Here is an 11,220-nt window from a genome sequence, read left to right as displayed (position 1 = left end):
TGGATCGGAGCCCGGGGTGCGTCATTGAGCTGTACGTGTGCCAAGAACTCGGAGGTGCCGGAGTAACGGTGCTTGGATCGGTTGGACCGGGAAGACGTACGACTACTTCCTCTACGTTGCGTCAACGCTTCCGCTTCGGTCTACGAGGGTACGTAGACAACACTCTCCCATCTTGTTTCTATGCATCACCATGATCTTGCGTGTGCGTAGGAAATTTTTTGAAATTACTACGTTCCCCAACACAAACTTGTACCTGTCCTCACGCAGCCATTCCTCATAGAGAGTAAGAATCTCCTCCACCTTCTAGGGCTCATTGGTGTACAACACATCGAGCTTGGTATTACCATCAGCATCTATAGAAATACGCTCAGTAGTGTTCCTGAAGTCGTCCATGGAACCGAGGCTGAGACGACAATGGAATTTGACTATGCTTCTCGTACAAGTCAAGGATGACGGGAGATACCTGCACTTCTCTGGAGGGAATAAGACGCGATAACCTCCATGAATAGACCACTACTTAACCTTTGGGGAGAGATGACTCAGTTACCAAAGCGCCCATTTAATTGCTAAGGAAACGCTGAATGGACGATTGTGCTTCTGCAGCTCGTGAAACCATGCACTTCAAAAGTCACGACTGCCACGCTGTAGTCGAGGAGCACCTAGATTGACTCTACCACGGTATCTGGCACAATGAATACTAACAATAAATAGCCATCCCATCGGTCACCAGCACATCTTTTGACCGAGAGAACAATGAGAAGAAGCAAACAAGATGACCCTGTCATACAAATACTACACGGGGACTGAACAAAAATAGAAGCATGGTTCGGCCAGCACAAAAGCCACACGCGTGCCTCCACTTTGCTTTAAAGACAAACCTCAGTGATATCAATTCACTTGTATCTCTATGTCTGTCCATGCTTCTCACATACAAATAACTGTGGGCTATCATAGATATTCCCGCCTGAACCCAACGTACATAAAAACAGTGGCTCCCTGGGTCAACAACTGCTTGAAAAAAAATACAATAACAGAGTCATGAACCGTGACTCCATTCCAGATACAAAAGTGCCTCTCACTAGGAACCATCATGCCTCCCCTCAATTTGCCTCCCCCGACGTATCGACCATGCCTCTCCTGCTACAACGACCGTGCATCTAATAACATCATCATCGTTCCTCTCCTAAAGGCACACCCAACCATATCTGATTAAACATGTGATTAAAAAAATTAAAACACAAAAGCAGGAGTATGCTTTTTAGCATGTATAACGGTGCCTCGCAAAAAGTATCTGAGGCAGCATAGGCACGTAAAAGACTCCGCTCGGACGCAGCACAGCTGGACAACTATAATGGGAGGCAACTGGACGAGTCAAACATCTCATGTCCCCATAACACCTCGGGATACACGCACACCATCTACAACCAGCATTCATTCCATTTCGCAGAATAAAAAATAAAACAAGAAGCACTCATTACTAGTCTTGCTCTCTCCCATCTCCTTTATATTTCAATAAGCTCTGACTCCCTCAGCCACAACACAACTCATTTGCCTTCTCCGTCGCTTGCTTCTAGGGTTCGTGCTTCTAACCCCCACACAATCGATTAATTTCTAAGCCATACTTCTCTCGTAGATTGCTGGCCGTGGGTGCTTGCCCTAAGCTTCCCATCACAAGCCATCTGCCTTATCCGTCCGCCTACTTCTAAGGTTCGTGCTTCTTCCCCGCACACAGTCTCATTTCAAACAAGTTATTGAAGAGTTTTTATTGGGTCTCTTGATTAACTTCCAAGCCATGCTTCTCTCGTAGATTTTGCTAGCCGTGTGCACTTGCCCTAAGCTTCCCCTACCCAAATCTCCGTTCGTCAACCCTTGTTCTTCTTCTGTCACAGGTAAAAAGCATATGTGTAAGCAGCATGCTCCGATCCATATTTACGTTTTATGTTTAGGTTTTTGATTTGATAGTTATTGAAGTATTAGATCCGATACAACGACTTCATTCTCTAACGGAATATAAAAAGCATTTGAAAATCTAAACAGGTGTTATAAACTCTGTCATACTGCTTTTCTCGAAGGAGTAGATGAGAAGATTTATGGTAAATTTGTAGTTGTTGCCTGCCTTCAATAAAGCTACCATATTTGAAGCTAGCCATTGTCTACCTTCCACACTGAAGCTTGTTTTTAAATTTTTATGATATTCTTGTTTTCTTAACATAGCTTTTCTGAAATATTTAGGTATGATTTGCCCTGCCTGCCGCCAACCACGCGGCCCTTGCGAACCACACCCTGAAGTTATCCAGGAGTTTGAGGTTATTCTTGATGAAAACTGCTGGAGCCGCATGGTTAGTAAGCATCACTAACAAATTAGTTGCTTACAACACAGTAAAAATCGTCACTGTCACTCATACCCCCTTGCACCTACACTAGGTCCCCCTGCTGCCACTTCTTCGCACCTGCCTTGTGTTTTCAATTTCCATTAGTTTGGTTGCCTATGCCCTGATTAATATAGTCCATTAATTTATAATACAATTATGTTGTTATCTGTAATTCTTATCAAAAATTCATATCAAATTTAAGAAAACTTTTAACATTAATAGTACGCAAGTTCAAATTTATACTTACATGTTGTTATTTGCACTATTTTTCCAATATGTATCTTGTAATGTCAGAGATTTTCTCGCTGAATACATTGAAGAGGAGAAGAAAGAAGCAAGAAAATTGCATAAACAGCAGGTAGAGCCAGCCCTTCTTACACATGAAGGAAGGTCTTACAATGCTTTGTTTAAGCATAGGGCGAACTACACAAAGTTGTGCGGTGGTGAGTGGAACATCTTTGCGGCTGATTATGAACTTCGTGCTGGAGACCGCATAGAATTTGAACTACCAGACGAGGGTCTCAATCTCGAAATACAAACATATCGAGATAACAAAAGGCTGCTTCCATTACCCCACGTTGGTAGGTATTTAATATTACAAACATTACAGACTTATCTTCTTTCGCTGTAATTTTATATGCATGAATCGAACTGAATAATATTAACCCTGTGTTGGATGTAACTTTATCTAACTTTAAAAGCTTTTTCTTTTTCTAGCTCTCGACGATCTTTCTTCTGACGATTTCGACCATGTTCACTGCTATGTCTACTCTAAGGATATTGAGCTCACCTACGACCAGACACGATTCTTTCTAGAATGCCTTTTCAGAGATAATTTCATCCGTTGCCGTCCATTTGTCCATGTCGTGACTCACACTAACACCAAAGACTACGTCATGGTTGGTTACAACTGTCCCTGTTAAAATACCAAAAATATTTTGCTCATATGTAATATAAACAATATTGACGTAATATTGCTTATATGTAAAATTATAAAAAACCTATTTATTCAAACCTAAAACAACAAAACATCCGTTGTTCTCTTAATATGTTGTTTTATCTGTTTACACACAAACCAGAACATGTCAGGAACTATGTTACTTCGAATATGGAATTTCTTAATGTTTGTGCACTCACCATATTCAGACATCCTTTTATTTATTGTCCAAGTGACAAATCAACGGTTTTAATTTCGATTTTCTTCTAGAAAATTCTGAGGAGCGTTGTCTCAACACTGAAGAGATGGGTGGACATGCCAACCAATGGCAGGGTAACCCTTGAAGCTCCTTATGAACATACACATGTCATCACTCCTTCATCGTACTACATCTCCAAAAACGACGGCAGGATGGTAATACAAAAGTCTTCTTTCAGAGACTTCATATCAGCTGCATCCTTCGTTGAAAAGAACGTTGTTCTAATCACTTTCAAAGAGCGAAATGACCATTCTGTGTCCATCATCATTCAACGCATCATGTAGATTCCGTCGGAACAAGGACGTAAAATGGAAGCAAACAGTGCATCTCCTAGAATGTTCAACGCTCATTTCATCATGATGACTCCAGGAGCAAAACACTGATTACTATAAGTTTGCTAGATAGGATGGTAGAGTAATTTAACTATTATGGACCATGTGCTTGCTTGAACTATCGGAATATTCTTTGGCAACTTATGTAGCTCTTACAGACAATCAACTTGCTATTTCAACCATCGGAATGATCCTTTAAAAAATGTTGTTTGAACCATCGAAATGATTCATTCAAAAAAATGTAGTTCTTATCCTTTCAAAAGTTCACAATTCAAAAAACCAAAAAACAAAAAGATTCATTTTCAAAAATGAAACGAAATAAGAATCAGTTTGTGATTCAAAACCTCTAGCAATACGATGTTATCAAACTTATTCAAACCATCTAGTGAAACATATCTCAATTAAAAACCAAACAGGACTACGTTTTCAAATCCAAACTATATTTAGTTCAACTTTCCTAAACACACTTGTACACCGAATAACATAAAAACCGTGCCTCCCTAACCAAGGAAGATTATTAACTGAAAAAAACGTTTCACAACAAAGGCACGACCATGCATCTGCTGAATGTTCTAGCGTTTACACGACTACTATCACAGCCAAAGATGCATCACGCAGGCAGCACACAATGAATCAAAAAATTCAATTTCGAAATTCTACGCCTGGAACCGCCGCGTGACTAGCAACTGCTCTTTGGCGGTTTCCTTTTTTGCACGACAAAACAACCCTTTCACTTTTCCGACTCCATTTCATCCTCTTCCTCGAAAGTTTCTCGCCGGCCGCAGTTCACCACCGCACACCTCCAGCCATGGACGACGGGAAACTAACAGCATTCACCGAACACATCACTACCCACGGTATAACCGTGCTCGAGGTGGTGTACACCAACGACCCAAGGACCGTGGAGCAGATCGTCAACAAGTACGAAGAATGGCTAAAGGAGGAGAAGAACAAGTTCGTCGGCCTCGACCTCGAGTACACACGTAAGAGCAGTTACATACGACAAGGTATAACCGTCGTCCAACTTTCCATGCGCCAGCATGTCCTTGTATACCACTACTGTTGGGGAACGTAGTAATTTCAAAATTTTCCTATGCACACGCAAGATCATGGTGATGCACAACAACGAGAGGGGAGAGTGTTGTCTACGTACCCACGCAGACCGACTGCGGAAGCGTTGACGCAACGTAGAGGAAGTAGTCATACATCTTCCCGATCCGACCGATCCAAGCACCGTTACTCCGGCACCTCCGAGTTCTTAGCACACGTATAGCTCGAAGACGATCCCCGGACTCCGATCCAGCAAAGCGTCGGGGAAGAGTTCCGTCAGCACGACGGCGTGGTGACGATCTTGATGTTCTACCGTCGCAGGGCTTCGCCTAAGCACCGCTACAATATGATCGAGGTGGAATATGGTGGCAGGGGGCACCGCACACGGCTAAGGAACGATCTCAAGGATCAACTTGTGTCTAGAGGTGCCCCCTGCCTCCGTATATAAAGGAGCCAAGGGGGAGGGGCTGGCCGGCCAAGGAGGGCGCGCCAGGAGAGTCCTACTCCCTCTGGGAGTAGGATTCCCCCCCCCCCAATCCTAGTTGGAATAGGATTCCTTAAGGGGGGAAAGAGAGAGAGGGGGGCCGGCCACCTCTCCTAGTCCTAATAGGACTAGGGGAGGGGGAAGGCGCGCAGCCCACCTTGGGCTGCCCCTTTCACCTTTCCACTAAAGCCCACTAAGGCCCATATAGATCCCGGGGGGTTCCGGTAACCTCCCGGTACTCCGGTAAAATCCCGATTTCACCCGGAACACTTCCGATATCCAAACATAGGCTTCCAATATATCAATCTTTATGTCTCGACCATTTCGAGACTCCTCGTCATGTCCGTGATCACATCCGGGACTCTGAACTAACTTCGGTACATCAAAATGCATAAACTCATAATAACTGTCATCGTAACGTTAAGCGTGCGGACCCTACGGTTCGAGAATAATGCAGACATGACTGAGACACATCTCCGGTCAATAACCAATAGCGGGACCTGGATGCCCATATTGGCTCCTACATATTCCACGAAGATCTTTATCGGTCAGACCGCATAACAACATACGTTGTTCCCTTTGTCATCGGTATGTTACTTGCCCGAGATTCGATCGTCGGTATCCAATACCTAGTTCAATCTCGTTACCGGCAAGTCTCTTTACTCGTTCTGTAATACATCATCCCGCAACTAACTCATTAGTTGCAATGCTTGCAAGGCTTGTGTGATGTGCATTACCGAGAGGGCCCAGAGATACCTCTCCGATAATCGGAGTGACAAATCCTACTCTCGAAATACGCCAACCCAACATCTACCATTGGAGACACCTGTAGAGCTCCTTTATAATCACCCATTTACGTTGTGAAGTTTGGTAGCACACAAAGTGTTCCTCCGGCGAACGGGAGTTGCATAATCTCATAGTCATAGGAACATGTATAAGTCATGAAGAAGGCAATAGCAACATACTAAACGATCGGGTGCTAAGCTAATGGAATGGGTCATGTCAATCAGATCATTCAACTAATGATGTGACCTCGTTAATCAAATAACAACTCTTTGTTCATGGTTAGGAAACATAACCATCTTTGATTAACGAGCTAGTCAAGTAGAGGCATACTAGTGACACTCTGTTTGTCTATGTATTCACACATGTATTATGTTTCCGGTTAATACAATTCTAGCATGAATAATAAACATTTATCATGATATAAGGAAATAAATAATAACTTTATTATTGCCTCTAGGGCATATTTCCTTCAACTACTGCAGGTCCGAGCGCTCCCAGGCGTTAGTTGACTTCCTGCAACGGAAAGCGGTAACTTTCACTAGGTTCGACACCAGGAACGACAAGACCATGCTTGCCCGTGCATGCATCAGAATTCCAGACGAGCACCACGTCGACATCCAGAGGCTATTCTGCATCAAGGGTGGTGGAGAAAGGGACTCCATGGCTGACCTTGCAGCGGCCATCATCGACCCCTCATACAAGAACATGAAGAAATCATTCCCAAAGGAGAAGCACCAGTTCTGGGAGTGGGAGCCACTTTCCCCGATACACCTTGAGTACGCGGCAAAGGACGGATATGTTAGCTACGAGTTGTACCGTAGAATCCTAATCATCAAGAACGGGCTACGTCACCTCCACCAACAACCAATGAAAGAAAGACTCTGCCCACGTAAGAGCAATGACGAGGGATCTTCCAGTGGCTGGAAGCGCCGGAAGGGAAACTGCGGTTGGTAAATTGCGAGAAAATGGATGTCTACATTAAACTAGTAGCAACTACTATTATCATAATTTGGATTGTATGAACCTATGTTGTAAATATGTTTGTTGTTGCTCAAAGATGTTGTGTGTATTGTATTACTATTTTACGTTTGAACTTTGAACACAGTGGTGTGCTCATGTACTAATTTGGATTGTATGAACCTATGTTGTAAATATGTTTGTTGTTGCTCAAAGATGTTGTGTGTATTGTATTACTATTTTACGTTTGAACTTTGAATACAGTGGTGTGCTCATGTAATAATTTGGATTATATGAACCTATATTGTAAATATGTTGTTGTTCCTCAAAGATGATGTGTGTATTGTATTACTATTTTACGTTTGAACTTTAAAGTCAGTGGTGTGCTCATGTACAAATGCATACTACGTTTTGCATGTCTAAATACAATTAGTAAGTTATGTCTAAATGCAATTACTAACTTATGTCCCAGTACTGAGCAAGCATATATTGTATCCATGATTATAGAACGAGAGATATCTCGCATGATATTGTATTATAATTTTCATACTCAACCTTTACAAGAATATGTGATGATATCGTTGTAAACGCTTAGTACAATGCTTATTAAACATTGGCGTGAGCAATTTATAAATATTGCAGAAGATCATTCGGTAAACAGTCACAAGCGACAAGAACTTTGTTACCTTAACCACATTGAAAAAAAAAATCCTTGCCACCATTTAACATCAAACACCGCTCTATCCATTCAGAACATCCTTGCTATTGTACACAGGTTTCTCTCCGTACACCAGTTCTGCACGATGCCACAAAACTACACTACTGTGTGCAACTGACCTATTTACAAGCGTGACTCACTGAGTGTCTACTCAATCCATGCCTGTGGTGCCACGCACCAGTGACCCTAGAGACTACACACCTGTGCATCATTAACCGAGCCCCTCTAAACAGATATTCGGACCGATGCCTCTACTGCCATACATCTGTGCCTCTAGAATCTTGACACCAGCAAATGGGTTCAAAACCGTGCCTCCGGACAACCGTGCTTGTACTGACTGCACTTCCGTGCCTCTGTTTGCTTGATCAACGTGCCTCACTTGAAACCCAAAGTAACTCTACGTGCTCCGCACGCGTGATCGCCAATGCAACTTTGGTGCTGCACAGACGCGTCTCTTAGTATGCCCGTACCTCCACAACCGTGCTTGTTCTGACTATAATTCCATGCCTCCGTTTTGCTCAATCCACGTGCCTCACATAAAACCAACAATAACTCTACATCCTACACACACATGTGCCTATCGTATGAAACCCATAGTATCTCGCCCGTACAACTTTGGCGCTGCACACACGTAGCTCTCAGTATACCCGTGCCTCCTCACGACCATGCCTGCACTGACTTCAATTTCGTGCCCTCATTTGCTTAATCCACGTGCCTCACATAAAAGAAATACACAGCCGTGCCTCAGACTAAACAACACACGTGCCTCTACTGTATTCAAAACTATAACCCCAATTAAATAACATCCGTCCAAAAGAACATCTTTAAAAGAGATGCACAGCCATACCCCTTCTACAAACATACAACAGCAATGAACACTTAGGTTCTTAGGTTCATATCGTTTCATACATCAAGACAACATTAACCCGTAGCATAGATTTTTAAACAAAATCCATTTATGTTCAAAGGCTATAACTAACATCACTGCGGCAGAAGATTGAAGATAACAACAAGCCTCCCATCACGCTCTTTGAAAGTTATCAGCACCAAGCTGTTTACTTCAATAGACGATGCCTGGAGAAAATCACTGAAACCTTCCTGTTTGAACATCATTCTACTACCCAAGCCAATGAAGTAGGAGCAAGGAGTGCTCACATATATATCATCATCACCAGATTCCAAAGTAACTTCAAGGGTTAAAACGCCAGTCCTAGGAAAAGTCACAAACTCCTTCAAACTCCTCACAACAATACCAGGAATAACCTGACAAAAACATCAAGCTATCAGAAATAGAAAAAAATTAAAAACTATAAATAGAAGAGATAATATAAATAAATAAATAAACAGAAACAAAGAAAAAACAGTGGAAAAAAATATGACCATATAATGACTATTAACATTCATGGAATCAATCCTGTGAACAAAAGGACAACACGGTATGTAGACATCATCAAAGAGTTGACACCTCATGAAATACATCTGCTGATAATTAAGAAAAACACCACGGGTGTAATAACAACTCCTAACAAGTTCCATCTCAGAGTCGCTCAAAGCATCAAGAGCTACAAAATATAATTACACAGGCTCAAGGGAACAAAAAAATCATCATGTGCAATAAAACAAGCTAAAAACTTCCTTAAAATAAACCTTACCAACAGAAGGTAAAGGAGACAACGCATCTCCACGACCAACACGATAAAAATCAATACCAATCCATGTTCCATAGTGTTCAAGCCTAATGGTCATTATATCACGAGGACGAACACCATAATCACTGACCAATCGTTCCCAGGAAGGACCATGGAATTTACTCCTCAACCGACCATGACTAAACAAAACACCATACAAATAACCTCATTGCACTGAAAAGCAAGATCAGTATCTTCGTCACCCCTCCTTGTGGCTAAAGCCCTGCACTCCTCGATGTAACGAGCAAGATGAGCTCTAACACTGCACGGAACATACTGCACAACAATTCAAAACAAGGATCATAATCAAAACCTAAATAGCATGAGCAGCACCAAAAGAAATAAACGTGTGTGCCAAAAATTGACCAATTATAAAATGATATTCTTACAACACGCCTCCAACAACGCCGATCCAGGACCACACTGAACCCATCTACAGAAGAATCAACAGAAGAACACGGGCCACCAGGCATATGGCAAAAAGGACAAGCCATAACTGCAAGGAACACAATGATTATCAAGAACTAATCACACAAAAACCAGTTGAAACTTGACATCTGATAGTGTTGGTAGTCCCCACCCGTAACTACCCCATAAATCTCCATATCCCGGAAATATAATGGGAACAAAAAGAGAAACGAGAAAGGGAAACAGGGAACCCACGAAGGAAACCGATAGGGAACGGCGATCACGCGAACGGGGAAGCGCGGTCGACGCTAAAGAAGGACCGCCGTAAAACCAGGCAACAAGCGCGGCGGCCGGGACAGGGGCCGCCGTAACCACGCGACAAGAGCGGCGGCCGCGACGGACGAAGACGACGGCAAAGAAAGAACAGTGCTCCACGACGGTTCGCCCACACCAGAGAGAAAACAAATCTCAAAACAAATCAAAAGGTTTTACAAAACATTAAAAGTATAAGGACTAAAGTGAAAAAAAGAAAAACCGGAAAGGGAAACCAGAAACCGGAAAACACGGGAGACGCCGTGCGCGCGACAAGTGTCGCGCGCGGATCGCCTCGGAAAAGTCTCCCGACCGCTCCACGCGTGACACTTGGTGCGCGGGGAGCGCTCCCTGACTAATCGTTGCAAGGAGCACTCCTCAATTAGTGATTTCGCTGATCCGATCGATCTCTAATGACGTAACGATCCCAGAGCGAGGGCGGCAGAGCCCACTACAGCGCCAGCGCCCAGCAGCTCAGTAGGGCATAAGTTTTTTTTAATACTAGGCCTATGTAAAAAATTTGGGGCCCCTCAGAATTTTCGGCCCTGTGCAGGCCGCACTTCTTGCACCACCGTGGGCCCGGCCCTGGCTAGCTAGCAAGGAAAAAGGCAGAACCAAGAAAGAGATCGCATGCAAGCCTTTGCTCAGGTGTGTGTAGCTCGGTGCTTAGCTATTTTGGCTTTTCTATATACGGTGCAGCCAATTTCGATTTGCATGTGTATTCTGAATATATGAATGTTTGTCTTCTTGGGAAGTGCCTGTAGAAATTTGGATCTGAAGATGCAACTCACGTGCTGCAGAAAAAGTTTCTCAGTAGTCAGACTTCGTCACAAGCCAAAGAAGGACCTAGGCACTCACAAATTTGGAACTCCCTCGTGGGATTTAAAGACCTGTTCTTTTCCTTCTATACAAGGAAA

This window comes from Triticum urartu, chromosome 1 (genome assembly GCF_003073215.2).
Source record: "Triticum urartu cultivar G1812 chromosome 1, Tu2.1, whole genome shotgun sequence".
NCBI lineage: Eukaryota > Viridiplantae > Streptophyta > Magnoliopsida > Poales > Poaceae > Triticum > Triticum urartu.
Note: the sequence above shows the minus strand (reverse complement) of the source record.